The sequence below is a fragment of the Lonchura striata genome, chromosome 8 (assembly GCF_050655825.1).
Source record: "Lonchura striata isolate lonStrDom1 chromosome 8, ASM5065582v1, whole genome shotgun sequence".
Classification (NCBI taxonomy): Eukaryota; Metazoa; Chordata; class Aves; order Passeriformes; family Estrildidae; genus Lonchura; species Lonchura striata.
Window position 1 is genome coordinate 32,352,459 of NC_140710.1, and position 18,305 is coordinate 32,370,763.

Sequence of the window (18,305 nt, forward strand, 5' to 3'; positions counted from 1 at the left end):
CTCACTCATGGGCAGATTGCTTCACCCTAAGGTATGGAGGAGGAGGAGGAGGCATCAATGGAGGCAGGAAGAGAGTTGATGCATCAGAAACTAAGATGTCTTTATGTACAGTGTGCAACAAAACATTTTCTTGTGCCCTCTGCACCCTAGCAACCCAGCTGTGCAATGGCTCCTGTTCTCCAGCTTTAAAAAGCCCAACCCTTCAATGTAAGTGAGCTGTCTTCTGCCTAGACAACCACTGCAGGATGAGAAATTACAAGCTACAAAATGAAATCTTTCATCACTGCAGATGTAGTGGGATTTACTCTTAACCTCAAATGGACCTTTCTTGCTCCCTTCCCTCTTATCTTCGCAGTGGCAGCTTAGCAAGATTAGAGGTGCCATACCACAAGGCCCATGCCAGGGAACAAAAGGTAGAGCTGTATTGGACTGTGCAAAGCCCAGGAGACGTTTTGTCAGTGAGGTCATGGCTCAGCACGTTGCTTGCTGCTCTGGTCACAGTTATTGAGGTCTCTAAGGCAGCTCACAAAAGGCAGCTTGGAAGCAGCAAGCATCTGTCAGTGCCTGTCTCAAGGGTATGCCTGTTATTTAAAAGGTGACATCTTACAAGCCTGTGAACGGGGTGGCAAAAATCATTATTTCAGGCTAAAGAAACACAAAAGCAAGGACAAGCAGCTGCCTCAAAGAGACAGCACCTTTTCAAAGGCACTTCATGACGCCAGCTGCTGCATACAATGACATGAGAAGAAGTAAAAGGTCTTCATTCGGCCCCAGCCTGAGGGACAATTCTAAAAGGTGCCAGGTATCCAATGGATCAGTCAGCCCTGATGTGCAGCTAGTTGAAACCTCACAAACAGGGAGAAGAGAAAATGCTGACAGCAGTTGATCCTTGCCTGAAGTTTCTTGACTTCTGTCTTGGAGGTGACTTAGACAAATTAAATTGCAAGTGGTAAGCATCTAGTGTAGCAAAAATGTGGAATTACTACAGCAGGCAAATGGGAATTGCTGCAGGACTGCATACCCTGTATAATAGACATGCAGAGGCTTCTGGAAAACAGACGCTGCTTGCTGAGCCCTATTTTGTCAGGACATCATGCTATTTAAAATTTATGTTGCAGGAGTGCTGAAAATCTGGGCAGACCTGAGTTTCGCTGTTCCACAGAGAAAGATTTAAAAAAAAGATAAAGAGCTGTGAGCAAAATCTATGGCACATGGTACATGGCTACATGGTGCCCTGTAGCTGAAGCTCAGAGCAACAACATTCAATGCCTTATCACTTAGAAATTTCTGCTTTTCCAAAAAAAGAGGAAACAAGTATTTCATGTTGTTACATTTTATCCTTCTGAACTTCTCAGCAAGATGCAAATGGTTGAGATTTTAGTGTCTCTCCTGAAACCAGTCTTTCTGGTACTCCAGATGCAGGCTGGATGCTAAAGACTGCAATTACTGGCTCAGCAGATAAGCTTCCAGTAAGCTGCTATCCCAAGACACATTCATGCTTTGGTGTTTCAGCTAGAAATAAGTTTTAACACAAAAGGAAAAAATATCCAGTGTATCCATAACTGGCTCATCTAACACAGGATCATTTGGATCACCCAGGAATCTGACCAACACTTACTGCAGCAATCCTAAATGGTCATCTACAGGGGACTTGTGGTCCTAAGGACGTAATGCAAAAAATCAAAGGAGATACACTATTGGATAACCTTATGAATGGAGCCACAAAGGTACATTATGGACTTGGACTTCCTCAGATCAAGTATGTTCAGCTCCAGGACACTGTTTCTGATCACTGGAGAGACAAGCCAGCTCTAAAGACATGCATCACACTGAAAGAAACAGCAATGCCCAGTATTGTCATGGTATAAACTATGCATAAAGAGTTTTATAATCCATAAGTACAGAGGGTTTATCTTAGTTGTTCATCGTAAGAAATTTCAGTTTGTGACAAATTGCATTTCCCCATTTTGTGAAATAATGCTGCAGTCCCAGTCAGTCCAGCTAAACCTCACCCACTGAAATCTAACATGAGATTGCCACTCAGTTTAATTTCCCTAATGGACTTGTCCCACCTGGGAAGGATTGCCAGACACAAACCCTGGGTTGTTACACAGAGTTCTAGATGGCAATCAAAACATGCTCAACATCCCATCAGCCAGGAAATCCTGCTTGTCCTCTCCCTGTATCATTGGGACAGCTGCACACCACAGCCATGCTGCCCTGTGCACTCATCTCTGCTCCATGGGCCATGTCCTGCCCTTGTGCTGCCACCAGACACCAACTGTATTTCTCCCTGTCCCGTGAGCACCAGCATCTTGTGGTGCCTGTGAAGGGAGGGCCAGGCTGAGAAGTGGGATGGAGACATGCTGGCTGGAAATGGGAAAGGCTGCGGTCATGAGAGCTGGAAAGGGAAAGAATAGCCAGTAATATACAGAAGGGGCAGGAAGCTCAGTGAGAGGCCCTGAGATGAGCCATGGGAAGGAGGAGGACACATCCCATAGCATCTGGACAAAACAATCCTTGGGAACACTGTCCAGCAGCCAAGGATCTCCAGGGACATTCAGCTGTCCCTGGAGGGAGCATCTGCATATGCTGGGTGGCCTTGCTGACCTGCAAGGAAAGTCACAGTGAGCTGAAAGCAGCGTCCCAATGCTTTAAGACAGTGTAGTAGGATCTCTAAGAGAACTGTGCCACATATGAGCTCCAGAACGATTCTTCAGCTCAGCAACACCCAACCGTCTTTACTGTCATCTTGTGCTTGAGATGCATAGTGGAGAATCACTTATATTCAGCATAGGAGCAGCTAAAAGTAGTGTTAATATAACAAGGATGAGAGATGAATTTCAAAATGGAGTAAGAAAACCCAGAAGCTCCTCACTGTCATTATATACTCCCACAGCTTTCAGACATGCTTTGAACAGCAAATGCTATTGCTGTTTGTTAGGCAAAGAAACAAATTGCTTGTGACAGTGGCAGATGTCTGGAAGACTTCATACTGGAGTGACTTTTTTTTGTCCCCTCTTCCTTCAACATACCTTGCTGCTCTCTCTTTTAACCCGGTTTCCTTCAACCAAAATATATTGGGGCTGAGCTGCTAGCAGGTGTGCAGATCATCTGGTAAGCCACCACATCAAACCTTTCACTGGCACAGAACAGAATGGGCATCTGTAATTTTCTAAATCAGCATCAACAAGGCAACTCTCCCTGTCTTTTTTCAGTCTCCCCCTCAGGGAGCTGCAGTTTCTGCCATGTGCAGAGGCTCTGTCCCTTCGATGTGGGCTTGTGCCTCTGCAGCATGATCTCTGAATAAGCACTGCAGAGCTGTAAAATCTTAAAGAACTTGTTGATGAGAGACAGGCAGAAGGCTCAAGATGGAACCCTCAAGCTGCCATAATACCCCGATACCCTGATACTCCTTCAGATGGTGCAAAAGGTACTCCCAGCTGCAGGAGGACACATACACAGAAAAAATCTACTTGTACCTCACCAGATTAGCTGCCTAGAGACCTCTCAAACTGCAGGATCCCTGAGTTTAAGCCTTATCTTAAGAAAAAAGGTAATTTCCCTCCCTCTGTAGGAACCGCTTGAACATGGTGACCCCCTGCCCTGGTGCTCTCTCTCACCTGTCTCACACACATGCTAGCTCTCCTCATGCTCTGCCCAGCCCTGCACTGCCCCTGAGCAATCCCTGTCCCGCTGTGAGTATAATGGAGTATAATGCAGAGAAAGTCGCTCAACTAAATTCTCTGAATCACTTCGGGGGCTTTAGGGGGTGCTTACCCCTCCTGTTCTAGTAGCCAAGGGCTCCTAGAAAGGGAGCTACCTTAAAATCCAAGCTGTATTTAGAGTGACAGGCAGCTGATGCAAAACAGGCTCAAAAGGCAGTTTGGAAAAGATAAATTGCATAGAGAGAGGCCTGGTTCACCTCTCCCACAGCTGTAATAAAGTGCTTGATGTGTCCCTTCTCTGCACTTGATCACGTTCCTGCTGCCTGTGTTTCATATTATGCAACTGATTGACTTTGCAAGATGTGAGAACAGAGGGTCTCCTTCCCCCACTCCCTGATGTGTGCTTAGTGTGTTAGACTGGAAGGACGGAGCAGAAATCAAAACAAGCCCCGAAGCTGCCTGGCTTCCCTGCTAATTGCTTGTGCTCAGATCCGTGTGCTACAGTAGTCTGAAGGCACCATCCTGAGCATGGTTCACTGGTTGGCAGAGCTGTTCTGCTGCTGATTTACTAAAATATGAATATCGATCTAATATAGATATCCAACTGAGACGGACAAAAAACTCTCTAATAGGTTAAAGTTAAAAAGTGTATGTTTATTGCGACGGGCAGGGCAGTACGTGAGATAATTCCTGAATGCGCACTGCAAAAATCACAGGTATTACAAAGCCCTTTTATTTACAGAAGTCTTGAATACAGGAAATATGAATGCATATTCATGTCCCTGTCACTTCCTCTTCTCTGCTTCATGTGCTAATTGGCAAAAAGGCTATTAAGCATGTGTAGTTCTGTTCCCGGAAATGAGTCAGGGGCCCATTTTGGGGAGGGGTTTCCAAAATGAGGAAGTAAAATAAGTCTTCCTCGTTCTGACCTTTCTACCTTTTCAATGCTTACATGACAAATGAATCTTTGTAGTTTTCCTGTGTTCAATGGATTCCTCAAGTATGGGAAGTCTGCAACTGTTTTAGTGTCCCTGAAATCTGTTTATGACCTTCTGTTTTTCATGATAAGCACAGCTACCCAAACATAAAGTTGACAAGCAATGAGTTAATAGATCCTGGATATCTTATTTAAGATCTGGCTACTGTTAACTATGAGCAGAGCCTATTTATCTGCTTCCGCTCACTCAGCAACATCTAATTTAACTATCATTTTAACTTTCCTAAAATTCTTAATTCTTCAAAATTAATGTCTCATGCATCTTCCCAGTGAGCACTGGGACAATTTTTGTACCTAGAAAAACTGTGCTCAAAGAGGACTTTTCTCTTTGAGGGTTAATGAGCACCTCTCGAAGCAGACTTTGCTCCGTGAGATGTGCAGGAAGGCAGCAGGAGGCACAGATGCCAGCTGTCTTGCCAGCTGCATCCCCATCACACAGCCTTAAACTCACAGGGGTATATGGCCAAGGGCACGACCTGCCCTAACCCATGAACAAATGGCTCAAGGCATTTCTCATGAAGGCTTAGGCTTCTCCCATTCAAGAATCCACTGCCCTAGAGCCAGCATATCCCACTGTAGCATCTTCAGCCTGGTGCCAGGGATGGTCCTCAAAAAGCACTTCCCACCATGATGCTCATACTAGGAGGGAACAGGTGTCATCTGTCAACAGATGACACCCACGTTGTATACTCTCATGTCCAAGGTACATCACTGTGATCTTGCTGAGCTTCTCAGAATTGCTTTGCTGCATGAAATCTAGTGCTGACAAGAATGGGTTTGCTGTTGTATTTTTCCATTTTCCTACATCCAGCTGTGGATTGCCTTTACTTACGGCTCCTGGATAATAAAGGCTGAACCCCACTGTGCTTTTTTAAATTCTCCAGTATATGCATACTTGGTCCAAACCCCATCAGGGCAGTACAGGAGGCAGGCTGGACTCTGTCAAAGTAGGCTCAAATTTTGAAGAAATTATCTCTAAAATCCTGCTTGTCTTTGTTCTGTCTGAGTCACACAAGGTAATATGCAGTATATACAGGAAGGGGAATGGGGACAGCTCTAAAACCAGGATTTTTTTCCCCCACTGCAATTTCCCTCATATATTGCCTAGGGTTGTTCATAAGAGGGCAGGATATTCTGCTCTCAGCCCCAGACCAACAGTCTTGCAGTAAATAATTCAGTGAAATTTCTGCTTAGTATTGTTAAAAAAAAAAAGAGGACTGCATATGAGATTGGCTTTCACATTTATAGATAAGATATGATAATGGCTTTCATGTTTATAGATATTAGTTTTTGCATTGATCATAAGTATTCATATCTAATATCTTGTACACCTTTATTTAGCTGCTTGTCAATATAACAAAATCTGTAAGTTTAAGTATGTACTGCATAGTTTATAGAAATAGTAGTAGGGTGAATATACTATATTATAGGCCTTAGCTGAACACTAGGTGTTAAAATACCTCTATATAGCCAAACAAATGGTGTGATGTGATCATGTTGTTTCCCTTTCCGTTGACTGAATCCTCCAAGTAATGAGATAACTGTGACACAAACCAAAGCGCCGGAGGACAATTAGAGAATACCACATTAATTTAAGGAGGACATACAAAAATCTTATCAGAGGATGTGCTACAGCAGGATGGAGACATAAGAAGAAATAAAATATATTGACCTGACACACACGATGTTATGCAGATAAGCTGGAGTGTGAAGAACCCAAACAAAAGAGTTCCCAAAACATCAGAAAATTTGCAAGAATGTTTGAATAATGTATGAAACACATGAATATGAATGCACCTCAGTGATGTAACCATATAAAGAGATCACTGTCAGGATCGGGCATGTTCTTTGGCTGTCTGCCAGGAGCACCCCAGCACTGGAATATTGTCTCTTATTTTATCCCTCAGTAAACTTTACAAAAATTCTTTATCTTGAACTCTGTTTTTCATAGGATCACAAGAAAACAGTAACAGAACTGGAACACAAATTCAGGTATTATTTTATAAGGACAGAGAAATTATTCCAAGCCTCAAATTTTTATCCAGCTATTCTGTGTTCTGCAGCTGCTAATGCATTTTCAGTTAACCTGTTTCGCTACTGGTGCAGAAACATGATTATCTCAAGATAATCAGCCTCCACTGATGATCTAACTAGCCTAATTATCCAGGGTTCACAATTTAGTGAAGCAAATACTTTGTTTAGCAGCAAGTACATCTGATCAAACCTCCAGGGCTTGTCTGGAGACACTCTCACCCTTTTCCAATGAGTCCAGAATCCCCAAATATGCAGCCATGGAAGATCAGTGGTGAACCTAGCATGTACAGAGCTTAGCAGCAGTTTAACTACATACTGGAAATGAGGAAAACATGGAGATTTAGAACATGAGCAGTCCTGCACAGGGAATGAGGGGAGGGAGAGCAGAGTGTGACATGCACACAGACAGGCTGCTGAAGGTCAGCGCAGGAAGAATGGATGAGACACAGAAGCTTTCAATCAACTACATGGCTAAGCAGACAGAATTTTTTCCCAGGAGGTAAAAGGCTACCAGGCTGGGACCATGCTGCCAAGAGCACAGGACAGTGTGCAGAAATGGAGCCTTAAACTGTACACACTGCCCTTTCTGCAACCAACAGCACCGGCTAAACTCTTCAGATTTGAGGCCCATCTACTTCTCCTAGTCTGGACATATTTGCTTTCCTGAAGGCCCATCAGGAAAAGCAGTGGTGTGTGAATTGTCATTCTCTTGGTGGGACGTGGGGTCTTGTGATGCCTTGTCTGTGCTGTGATCTGACCAGACTGCAGGCCTTTTGGTCATGCCATAAACACATTCTTCAGTTTTACAACAAGAAGTGGCAGTTTTACAACCCAGTTCTGGGAGCAGTGCTCTACCATATCAGTACAGGTCATTCTTTTAATCCTCACTCTGTTTCTTTTTCCCCATTCTTTGCACACACTACAATTCAGGCTTCACTTCAGCCTTAGCATTTCTGTTACAAATCTCTTACACACCTATGTGTGGGATATTCACAGGGCTCTGCCTCCTTCAGACATTCAGTAGGAAGCTGCAAGATGGATATTGCTCTTCAAGGAGACTGGAAAGAGTCCAGAGTGCAGACCTAAAAGGTAAAATGGAAGAATGAGAGTTTGCTTAATCTAGAAGTGGGCAGACCAAGGGGACACATGGTAACAATACATGAAGTACCTAAACTTCACAGCCATAAAAGGCTGCAGTTACAGAGAGGAAGATGATAAACTGTTAGTGTATCCATGCTGCATAAGGACAAGAAATGTTTGTCCTCAATTACACCAAGTAAGGATTAGATTAGGCAGCAGACAAGATTTTTCCAGACGTAAGATCATGAAGTACTAGACTGGATCACCTGGAGAAGGGCTTTTAACACCACATCGAAGAGCTCCCACTAAAAATATAATTTATCTGCCTCTGCCTTGCAGCTTGGAGAAGCTCTAGAGGGTCTTTCTGCATTCTTTCAGAGAGGGTTTATGGGGCGATGGTAGAACAAGAGTTTAAAGTTCAGCTTTGGTCTTCACATTTGTGGAGATTTGTGGCTGAATGTTAGGGTTGTGGTATGTCCTGGTCCTGACGATCCCATCTGGCTGCCTCAAGGACAAACACCCAGCTCTTGATGAATAGCAGGGACCCACTGGCTCTGTACAGTCCTGACCTTCTCATTCTTCCCAAGCTTTGTTACCCTTTGACCACTGCCATAAGCCAAGCTAAGATGCATCATCAATTTTTGTTTTGTTTTGTTTTGGGTTTTTTTGTTTTTGTTTTTGTTTTTGTTTTTTTTTTTTAAGCTAAATGGATTTCCACCTACTCTGCAACCCCGGGAAAAAAGTAAGCTGAATTTCTGGATGGAGACAGCAGTTCACAGTGACCAGTCCCAAGGGAAAGATGGTATCAGTGTTTCTGAGTTTCCACTTAATTGTGTTTACTGAAGAATACATAGCATTAGAGTGCCTTGAGCTTTGGCCAAGTCTGTAGAAGTAAATAAAGACAATTACAGCCTAATGTTAGAAAACTGACCCTTGGATTATTTCTGAGCTCACTTCTTCCAAGAGCCAGAATAAACCCTGATGTGAATGTGATATGTGAAATAAGGACTCATACCTTATAATTTCAGTAAAGAAATGAGTTTGCTGAAGGGAGAAGGCACCTCTCCTCCAGGTGACAAGCCAAAGACAGAGCAGTCCTTTCCTCCCAAGGCTTGTCTGGTGACCCCTCTTGCAGCTCAGCAGACTTCCAGTGACCTCCTCAGGATGTGCTGCAAAATGTGCTGTGTAAGAAGGCAGCAGCAGGAGAGATGCTGCTGCAAGGGAGACAAGGCAGGAGCTGAGGACGACCCCAGCATTGTCTGTGTCCTCACTGAGGGCGCCATCCCACAGCACCTGATCAAAGCAGGTTACACAGGGACCAACCAGTGGCTATCCACGGTCTTAGGATGGATCAGAGCAGGGGACATTTAGAGTGACCTAGCAGGAGATGAGGTTGGAGACAAACCAACCTACAACAGAGCCTCTCTTCCCCATGGCCAGCCATGCCAGCCAGGGTCCTGCTGACTCCTCCTATGCTTTGCGAGCACACCTTGCAAATTGCTCACAGCAATCCTGACATGGCTATTTCTGCCCAGTAGAGCCTCATTAGCCAGAAACTCTCTCCTTGGTCTTTAATGATTCAAACCACAAAACCATTTGTCATGCTACATCTTCTTTCCCAGTGAGTAAAAGTCAATTATTGTTTTCAGCTTTGCTCTGAAACAGCCTGGCTCCCTTCTGCTTCTTTATGCTACCAGGAAACCATCTACAATAATGACTTCCTTGGATGTCTAGTGCTGTGTTGCAGTGAATTACAAGCTCTCTAAACTTCCCTCCCCATGTACCAAGCACCTTACACAGAAGCCATGTTTTGCCGGCAGAAATTCCACGACGAATTGGCTTTTGAACCTGTCACACAGCTGCTTTTTAAATTTTAATCTTTATGGTCAAGAAAATAAATATGATTTTGCCTTCCAGACCTTATTTCCTAATTTAAACATGCAAATCTTAATCCTGCCTTAGTAGAGGAATAAACTCTTGAAAAAAAAATACTCCAGAAGATCTGCAGAGTCAAAGCACATGGGAGTCCTGTAGCTGTCAGTGACGTCTGGTGGCCTGCTGTCACCCGAGGGCCCTGGCCAGCACCTGGTCAAACAGCCCAGCTCCCTGTGAGTGGCTGGCTGCAGCCCTCAGACGCTTCAAACAAGGGGCTTTGCAGAAGCAAATCAGCTCCAAACACAAGCTCAGAGTCTCTTGTATTTGTCAGTGTTAGGATGTAATAAGGTATTAAAACTTGACTGGCACATGATAATTGTATTAGAGCTGCAAAGGTTTTAAAGTTAAAAGACAGTAATGTTCTTGAAATGAAAAATTCAAAATGAGTGTTTTCTATCATATTGATATTTTGATTCAAAGGAATAGTGATTAATCAGAGCTAATTGAAATTAAATAAGATTTTATAAATTAAATTATTTAATTGCCTGGCCATTTTTAATTAAAGAAAGCAGTTCAATTATTAAATAAAATCAGATGTGCTTAGGTTCATTGCTGGTCAGCAATGAGTTTATACATCTGCCTAAATTTCATAGAATCATGGAATGGTTTAGGTTGGGAGCTTTGTTGTACCACCCTCTCGAGAACAGCAGATTCACAGCAGGTGAGTGGCAGCCCTGAGCTTCTTGACTGAAGTCTCTCGCCCCACCAACATGCCAGCATCCTCCCTTCCACATTGTGGAAGAGCTGTGCATGTTCTTCTATTTCCAAATATCCCCTCTTGGGCAGTTTGTAGTGTATCTTCTGCCTCAGAAAGCCCACACAAGAATTCCTGCTCCATAGCTAAACAACAGGTTGGCCTTTGAGTCCATGGCATCCCTTCTGGCACCTCTTGGGGCAAGTTCCATGCAGTGCCAGGCTCCTGGTGCTCTGCTGAGTGTGCTCCCTGGCATCCACGTCTCCTGGCTGGATGGTCTTGCCCTGGGAAGCAGCACCTGGGGCACAAAGCAGAGCCTGAGTCACTTTTAGGGAGAGCTGCCACTGTTCAGATGGGGCCGAGCACGTGTGCAGGGAAGTGTTTGGGAGGGTTTTGCTCATCTCTGATTCAGCCTTCAAAGCAGCTGGCAAAAGTCACCAGGCCTGGCTTCAGGCCCAGCTCACACAATTAGAAAAGTATTAGCTGAACTTAATAGGAAAATCAACATTAAGCAGATAGGAGCTGGTACAGTTGTTAAAGACTGTGTAGTGTTTTTCCCTGACAGAAGCTCAGGCTAATGGAGGGCTTCCAGCACCAAGAGCAGCCTCCAAATGAAGGCTTAATTGTCCTCTGAAGCCACTCATATAATTACAAACACTTTTAATGAAGCATGAAAAATACAAGAGCCTGGGACTGGGACATGGAGGGAAGAAGCCACCTCACTCATTTCAGAAAACAAAGCAAAGCTGCTTTATCTTCTTCCTTGCATTAAAATCTTCCCAGCTCCTGCCTGGCCAGCAGACTCCTGTCAGGTGCTAATTTCCAGGGCAGTGCTAAGACTGAGGGGAAATCTAACACAAGACAAAACTTCTGCTTTCTCCTGGCTGTGGGGGACACCCCTTCAGGTCCCCCATTCCCGGGTGTGGGGTGAACACTGGGATGGATTTCGACTGCCCACTGCTGGTGTGCATAGCCCTGCCTGCAGCAACACAGCTGATCTGGTAGAGGATTGATTGCTTGATTCTGCTGTAACTTCAGCTAAATAGCCTCCCTGATTTCTGCTCAACAGCTGCTCCCTGGAACACAAGCCTCTGCCCATTACTCAGCACAGCAGCAGCATCTGCAGCATCTGGTTCAGCCAGAGCAATGCACATTCCGGAGCTGCAGCCCCTGGGAATATGTGTCCCAGAGCAAACTGGTGGAGAGCCCATGGTACAGCTCCACAGTTCCTATGTTGGGTTATGGCAAATATCAAGGGAGTTTGTGTTGGTCTATGATTTTCTGGTTTGCTGGTGCAATTTGTTGGCTTATTTGTTTTCAGGAAGACTCTCAAGTCTTACTAACAGAGTAACCGAGGTCTGGAAGGGAGTCAGAACCCATCTGGTCCAACACTCACAAAGAGCAAGGAGACATAGGACATCCTATATCCTTGCTATAGATCAGGTGCCACGTGGTCCCACCAAAATGAAACTTCAATCAGGAATGTAAGGAAGGATCTACAGGCAGTTCAAGTTCAATCAAGAAGGCTTCCTCCCTGTGTGTATGAGCAAAGCAGCTGTACCAGCACCACACCCAGCCTTGTCCAATTAGCCATGCCATCATCCCAGCTAATTAGGCTACTGGGAGCTTTTCAGGGGAACAGGATTATTGCTCATTCTTTCATTATCAGTTCAGATCACACTGCAAACTTCACCTTATATTTTATCCCAGTGTTTATCACTAAGGCCAGGGTCAGGAGCTGTGTGTGTCCAACACCCACACTTCTGTTGCCAAAGCTCACAGCTGCTAATGAAGGCAGAGGAAAAAATACAGGAGAAAAATTCCAATCGTGTTGTAAGGAAGGCAAAGGGATGGCACAGGGACTACCAGGGCTGCCTGAAGGGCAGCAAGGAGGCAGCAGTCAGCTATGTGCCTGCTGTAGGGTAGATAAACAACACTGCACATCACTTTGGTGCGGGCTGGTTTTCACCACACACCTTGTGGGATTTGAAGGCTCGTGGCCCTACACACATCTTGGCCTTCCCTCTTGGACCCTGCGTCCCTCTCTTTGGAGAGCTCTGGTGCTCATTTCTCATGTGCCAACACACACCCTACACACTGTCCATACAAAGCCACTGAGTCACTCAGACCAGGAATGAGAGATAGGAAATTTCCATCCTCTCCAAGAAACTGATTTTGGCTGGACTTACTCAGCCTTCTGTCACTGCTGTTGCATCCATGTGCAGTTACACACTGAGAGATGGGCGCTGCTCACTGGACCACAATTTTTTCGTATGACTAACATGGTTTGCTAGCAAATTCTGTCCAAGAATTCTAGCCCTGTACAGGCCAAACTGAGTCAAGAAATGCTGCAGGATAATCTCACACATAGCATTTTTGATCTTAGAGGGCACCAGCCGATTTACTGAAGCAGGCTGTATTCAACCAAAGGGAGAGCATCCTCTCCCACCCAGGAAGACAGTGATTAACACCTACAGTTTCCCTGGCACAACCTGGACACAGTCAGCCCCAAAGCAATGACTTTTTCCTTGGTTTTGCTGGGTTTTACTTTAACAGCTAAAATGCTGACATTTGATCAAATCACACTTGGCTAGAGCAAGACCTGTCATGAGCTTAACTGACCTCAAGTGATGATAAGCAGAAAGTGCAGATAAATAAGGCACCTGAAGAGAAGCACGTTTTGCAGCAGCTGGAGTGAGACTTCAGAGAGGCTCACTTGTGCAGAGGAGGCTTCCCCTCATATGCCCTAGGCACAAGCCTAGGATTTTGCTTTGAAGTATCTGCTCTGGCTCTGCCCCTAGGGCTTGCTGGGGTTCCCTGTTTTCAGCTCTGCTCAGATAACCATTACACCAGCTAAATGAGTGCAGCATGGCAACCACTGGGGCAAAGCAGTGCCAAATGATCCTTCAGAAGCCAGAAAAGGACCCCAGGTCCCAGCACACCTGTTTTTTTTATAGCTGAGATGACGTGGGTTCCTGCATGCACTCAGCTGCCAGATAATGACTACAGGTGCAAATATCAAGAGAACAGTTGTGTCTTTGGCCACGTCTGCACAGCCCTGACACAAAAGTAATAGTAACAGAAATAAACAGGGCCTGTGCCATCAACACAAATGGAGATTTGTCATTGATGGGTCAATCACTGGAAGAGGGTGACCAGGACAGTAGTCCGTGATCACTCAGCTCTGAATACTGGAGATCCATCAGAAGCGAGCAGGTGATAATAGCGTCCAGGTCCTTCTCAGCAGGAACAGAAGGGTTCTCTGATACAGATGATCTTTAAACTGAGAGTTGATGGTCTGAGTTTGCACAGTCATGAGGGCCAAGTCTTTTGCTCCCAGGCAGCTGACAAGGATCTTCACATCACAGCACACGTCTGGGATGAGTTGGTGTGAACCAGGCAGCAAAACTGCAAATACAAGGGAAGTCTAAAAGGGGGTTGGAGCCAGGTGGGCTCCAGCCTCTTCTCCCAGGCTATTTGTGATAGGACCAAAGTTTTAAGCTGTGCCAGGGGAGGTTTAGATTGTATATTAGGAAGAACTTTTTCACGGAAAAGACGATTAGACACTGGAACGGGCTGCCCTGGGAAGTGGTGGAGTCACTGCCCCTGGAGGTGTTTAAGGACTGGACATGGCCATCAGTGCAATGTTCTGGGTGACAAGCTGGTGCTGGTGCTGGTGCAAGTCATGGGCTGGACTCGCTGATCTCAGAGGTCTTTTCCAACCAGATTGATTCTGTGATTCTGTGTGACTTAGCAGGGATCTGCTGGAGGTGTGGGGATGGACGCATGGGGGTACCAAAGCTGCTCTTTCTGCTGGCTGCGGGTCTGACCCTGCTCACAGAGAGCTCTGAACCTTGGGGGAAACCTTGACAAGGCAAGCTGTGGCTAAACTACCTCTAGAGAAGAAATAGAGCACGCTAATGAAAGGGAGGAGGGTAGGGGGGCCAGGAGGAGCTGTGCCCAGGGCAACTCTGGGAGCTGTAGTCCCGCACTTTCCATGGCTGCACCTCAGCCTGTGCCCTGTGCTGGGAATCAGGCTCGGTGTTTCGTGGAAAACCCCAAACAACTGACTCCTTTCACCAGGGAAGCACTTGGGAAGAATGAAAAGATCAGACTATTGCACTGATTATTTCTTAGTCCTTAAGAAAGGCTGCTCTGTTCATTGCTGCTGAACCAAGCCCCCCTCAGCGGCATGAACTGGGGAGGATGGAAGGTATTAGCAGCAGAGGGATGCAGCACGCAGCTCTTTTGGGTTTGACAGGAGAACGTGTGAGATGTTGGTTCCCAGGCAGAGGCGTTCACGTCCCCTTTTTGCGAGGGAGAAAGGACAGAAGTTTTCCAACAGAGGGAGCACCGGGACAGCCGTGGCTATTGTCAGCCACCAGCTGAAGTGCCTTATTTTGGTGCTGGAAGGGCTGGATGCCCATATATCCATCCTCTGGGCAACATGTATCTACACTGTCAGGATGAGACTGGAATTTGATAATCAGAAAGCAAATGTTTTAAACTTGGAGATCATTCTGGGTTGGAAAAAAATACTTAGCCTGTGAAAATCTCTAAATTAGGATTTGAAAGGTGCTTGTGGATCAAGTAAAGCAAAGGGTCTCCTGATCTGTAGACCTTCCCTAGGAATTGCAAAAAATGGCTTGTGGTCACTGCAAACTGGAATGGAAATTGTTTCATACATGCCACAAGGACACATTTCAGATCAACAGTCTATCCTCAGGCAATCTAGGCTGATCAGCAACAGATGAAGTGCAACATTTGTATTAGATTTGGTGACCACAGCAATATCAAATTTATTAAAGATTAATGTTTATCAAATTGTCAACATAAGGTAATAAATGACCACCTGTTTTCACTCAACAGAGAAACTAGAATAGCTCCCTTCCTAGTGTGCATGCTGAAACTGCAAATATCATGCTTCCTCTGTTTTGAGGAAGCATTTTTGGCAAGCTTTGCAAAACTTATTTTTGTGATTCCAGTTACTTTAGCTGTGGCAGAAAAACACAGAGGAGAAAGACAGGAGCAGCAGATTTGGCCTGATGAGAATCTGGTGTGAAAACCAGGTCACTGTGGGGGATGACAGTTGAGTGGGTGACAAGGACAACTCATGCAAAAGCTAAGAAGTGTATCATCAGGCTCACAATAATCATGAAGCAGGCCATGACTCAGGCTAAAAGCCTGAAAAATTCAGGGAATGGATAGTGCCCAAATGGTAAGGTCATGGTAATAACAACACAGGGTGACAGAGAGGAATTCATAAAATCCATCCTGCTGCCTAGCAGAATGAAAGATGGGTTCAATTGTTTCTGCTGTTGCTGGTCACATCTGCTGGGTCCCAAAATGTCTCAGATCTTTGTCAGATCACAGTCTCCAGAACACTATGAATGAATCCAATAAGATTTCTTGCACGACTGGAATTAAACACTCACACAAGGACTTTACTAGAGCAAAACCTTGTCTTTGCTATGCCTGAAGCTTCCCTGGAGGCTCTCTAGGATTCACAGCCCTCAGTGTCTCATTGTGTTAGGTAACCAGCAAATTTTCCTGAGGGTTCCTGCAAATCTGAAAAAATTGAACAGCAGTTTTGGGAAATCTGGTACTCTGATGCCTGGTGACAGGTTTTGTTGGAAATTCTGGTATTAGCAAAGAGGATGAGAGACTATGACTTACTGGTAAAGGCTGACATGTAATATCCCTGCCTCAAAGCCAAACTCCTCATTAGATTTCTAAGTTTGGGAGCAGGAAAAAAAACCTACAACTGCAAAACTTCCATAATATAGGAAATAAAACTGTCCCAGCCTACATTTTAGAATATAGCTTTGTTCAATCCTCAAAAATCAGTTGAACCTTCCTGGAAAATTTCTCAGTCATTCTGAAGATTGCACTGAAATGTGATGTAACATTATTATTTTTACCTAATTTTCATTATGAACATCTTTGGGCAATTACTGAAGAGAAAGATCAGAGGACATGTAGATTTTATATCTTCAGATGCTCTCTTCCTTTGACAGACTTTGAAAATAATATATTTACATATTCATATGGAAATTTAGCTATATATTTTTAAGGTTTTTGGGTACCAGTTTTTTACTGCTCTGATGGGAAATTCACCATACCACTTTGTAATTCCTTGGACTATTTGTCTTAGCTAAATCAGGATGCAAGAACAAAGTGTTATCAGGAAGAAGTAACAATAAAATATAATAAACTATAAGCTGGAAAAAAATACTGCAGAATTACTGCGGTGGTTGGACACTGCCTGCCCTGGTAGTTCAGCCTGGGCTGCAGCATCCTGAGATATTCCTGATACTCTGACTGGAAAAGCAGAGTAAGGACACGCCTGGCATTAAGCATGCTGGCTCTGCTTAAACCACCCAGTGGTTCAGTGATAGCAGACTTAGTCCTGGATGCAACATGGATTTTATTCCCTTGTGTTCTGTAGGGAGTTTGATATTACAGTTAATAGTCAGTGGATTAGGAATTACAGTCCTCTTGTGCATGACCAAGCAACAGTCCCACACCTTTCCCAGAAGGACCAGAAAACTCTCAGCCTAATACCTGCCTCTGTTTGCTCCATTGCTGTGGGTTGATAAAATCTGTCTTAAAAAAAACCCAAAAAAACAAACTAAAAAAATCCCCAAGACAAAGTTGTCATATGAAGAGTCCTTCTGGGTTTCTGTAAGACAGAAATAAATCCAGTAGTGCAGAACTCCAGTAGGAAGGGTATTTTGGGCAGGATTTAGAGAATATTCCCGCCTTCAGCATTTCCGGTGAACAACACCATGAAAAAAAACCACATTTTAAAAGAGTCCTGTGAGTGTGGAAGGTGATCCTTTCCGGGAGCTGGTCATTAACACGCCATTGTCTAATGAGCACTGATGTCAGAGCTGGCTGCAAACACCGCCGGGCTCAGCCGAGGAAACGACTGCCTTAAGATTAATGGTGACAGTGATGTATGTCACTTGTAAACAGCGCTAATCAGAGATGCCGGCCGGGAACCACGGGCCAGGCAGGAAATGAATACAGCTGAGAACTTTGCAGACTCACTTTCTTATTCTGACCTTTCAAAAGACCAAATAAATTAATTCCATTTAGTGTGGATGTAAACACTTTCCCCGGCAGAAGTTCTGATGAAGCTATAAAGACTCCCACGCTTGGATTTCCATCAGGGATGGCTTAAAAAATCCTTTTCGAAGCCTGACTAGCAGACCCCAAAAGCAAAGTGTTATGTTCCTGTTGTCAGTGTTTCATATCTGAAAGAGCACAGTTTTGTTTCCTTCCTTTTAAACAGCAACAACAAAGGAGAAAAGCACTTTTTTCAACGTGAGCTGTGTGGAGGCATCACAATGATTCTCCTTTTCTAACTGAAGAATCCCACACACCAACCCCCTCCCCTGGACTGCATCTTTTAAGGGCGCCACTAAACAAATTCCCTGAATTAGCAGACAGCAAGATCCTGTACTCAACGTTTCCAATACAACTCTTCCTTCTGGATTTGCTTCATGGGGAAGAGATAAAAAAAAAACAACCATAACTTTGATCATATTATTATTAAATTTCATGTCCAATTATGATTTCCAATGAAGAATAAACAACATAAATATTGAGGAGTAATAAATTGGTCAGAAGTGACTGAAGAGCAGGATTATTAATTAAAACCAAATTAGTTTAAAACACTTAATTTTAATTTTCAAGTCTTCAAATGTCTTTACATGAAAACAAAATATGGAAATTAATGTTTTCAGCCCATGCTCTTCAGTGAAGTTTCTTTCCATGCTTATTTCTTCTTGTAAGAAGAAACAGTAAAAACACTATTGGTTTTGGGTTTTTTTGTTTTTCTTCTCATAAATATTGCTTCCCTTCAGCAGAAACCTAACCCAACAAAAGCAAT

General features: G+C 44.3%; 1 long non-coding RNA gene across 2 annotated transcripts in view; it reads right to left on the reverse strand.

Moving 5' to 3' along the window:
* Positions 1-2,559: 2,559 nt before the first annotated feature.
* Positions 2,560-18,305, reverse strand: part of LOC146766832 (uncharacterized) — a 128,963-nt gene continuing 113,217 nt past the window's right edge. For both annotated transcript variants that reach the window (XR_014957147.1, XR_014957148.1), the window contains exon 3: positions 2,560-7,781. This is a non-coding gene — a long non-coding RNA (uncharacterized LOC146766832). The remainder of the gene's footprint in view (positions 7,782-18,305) is intronic.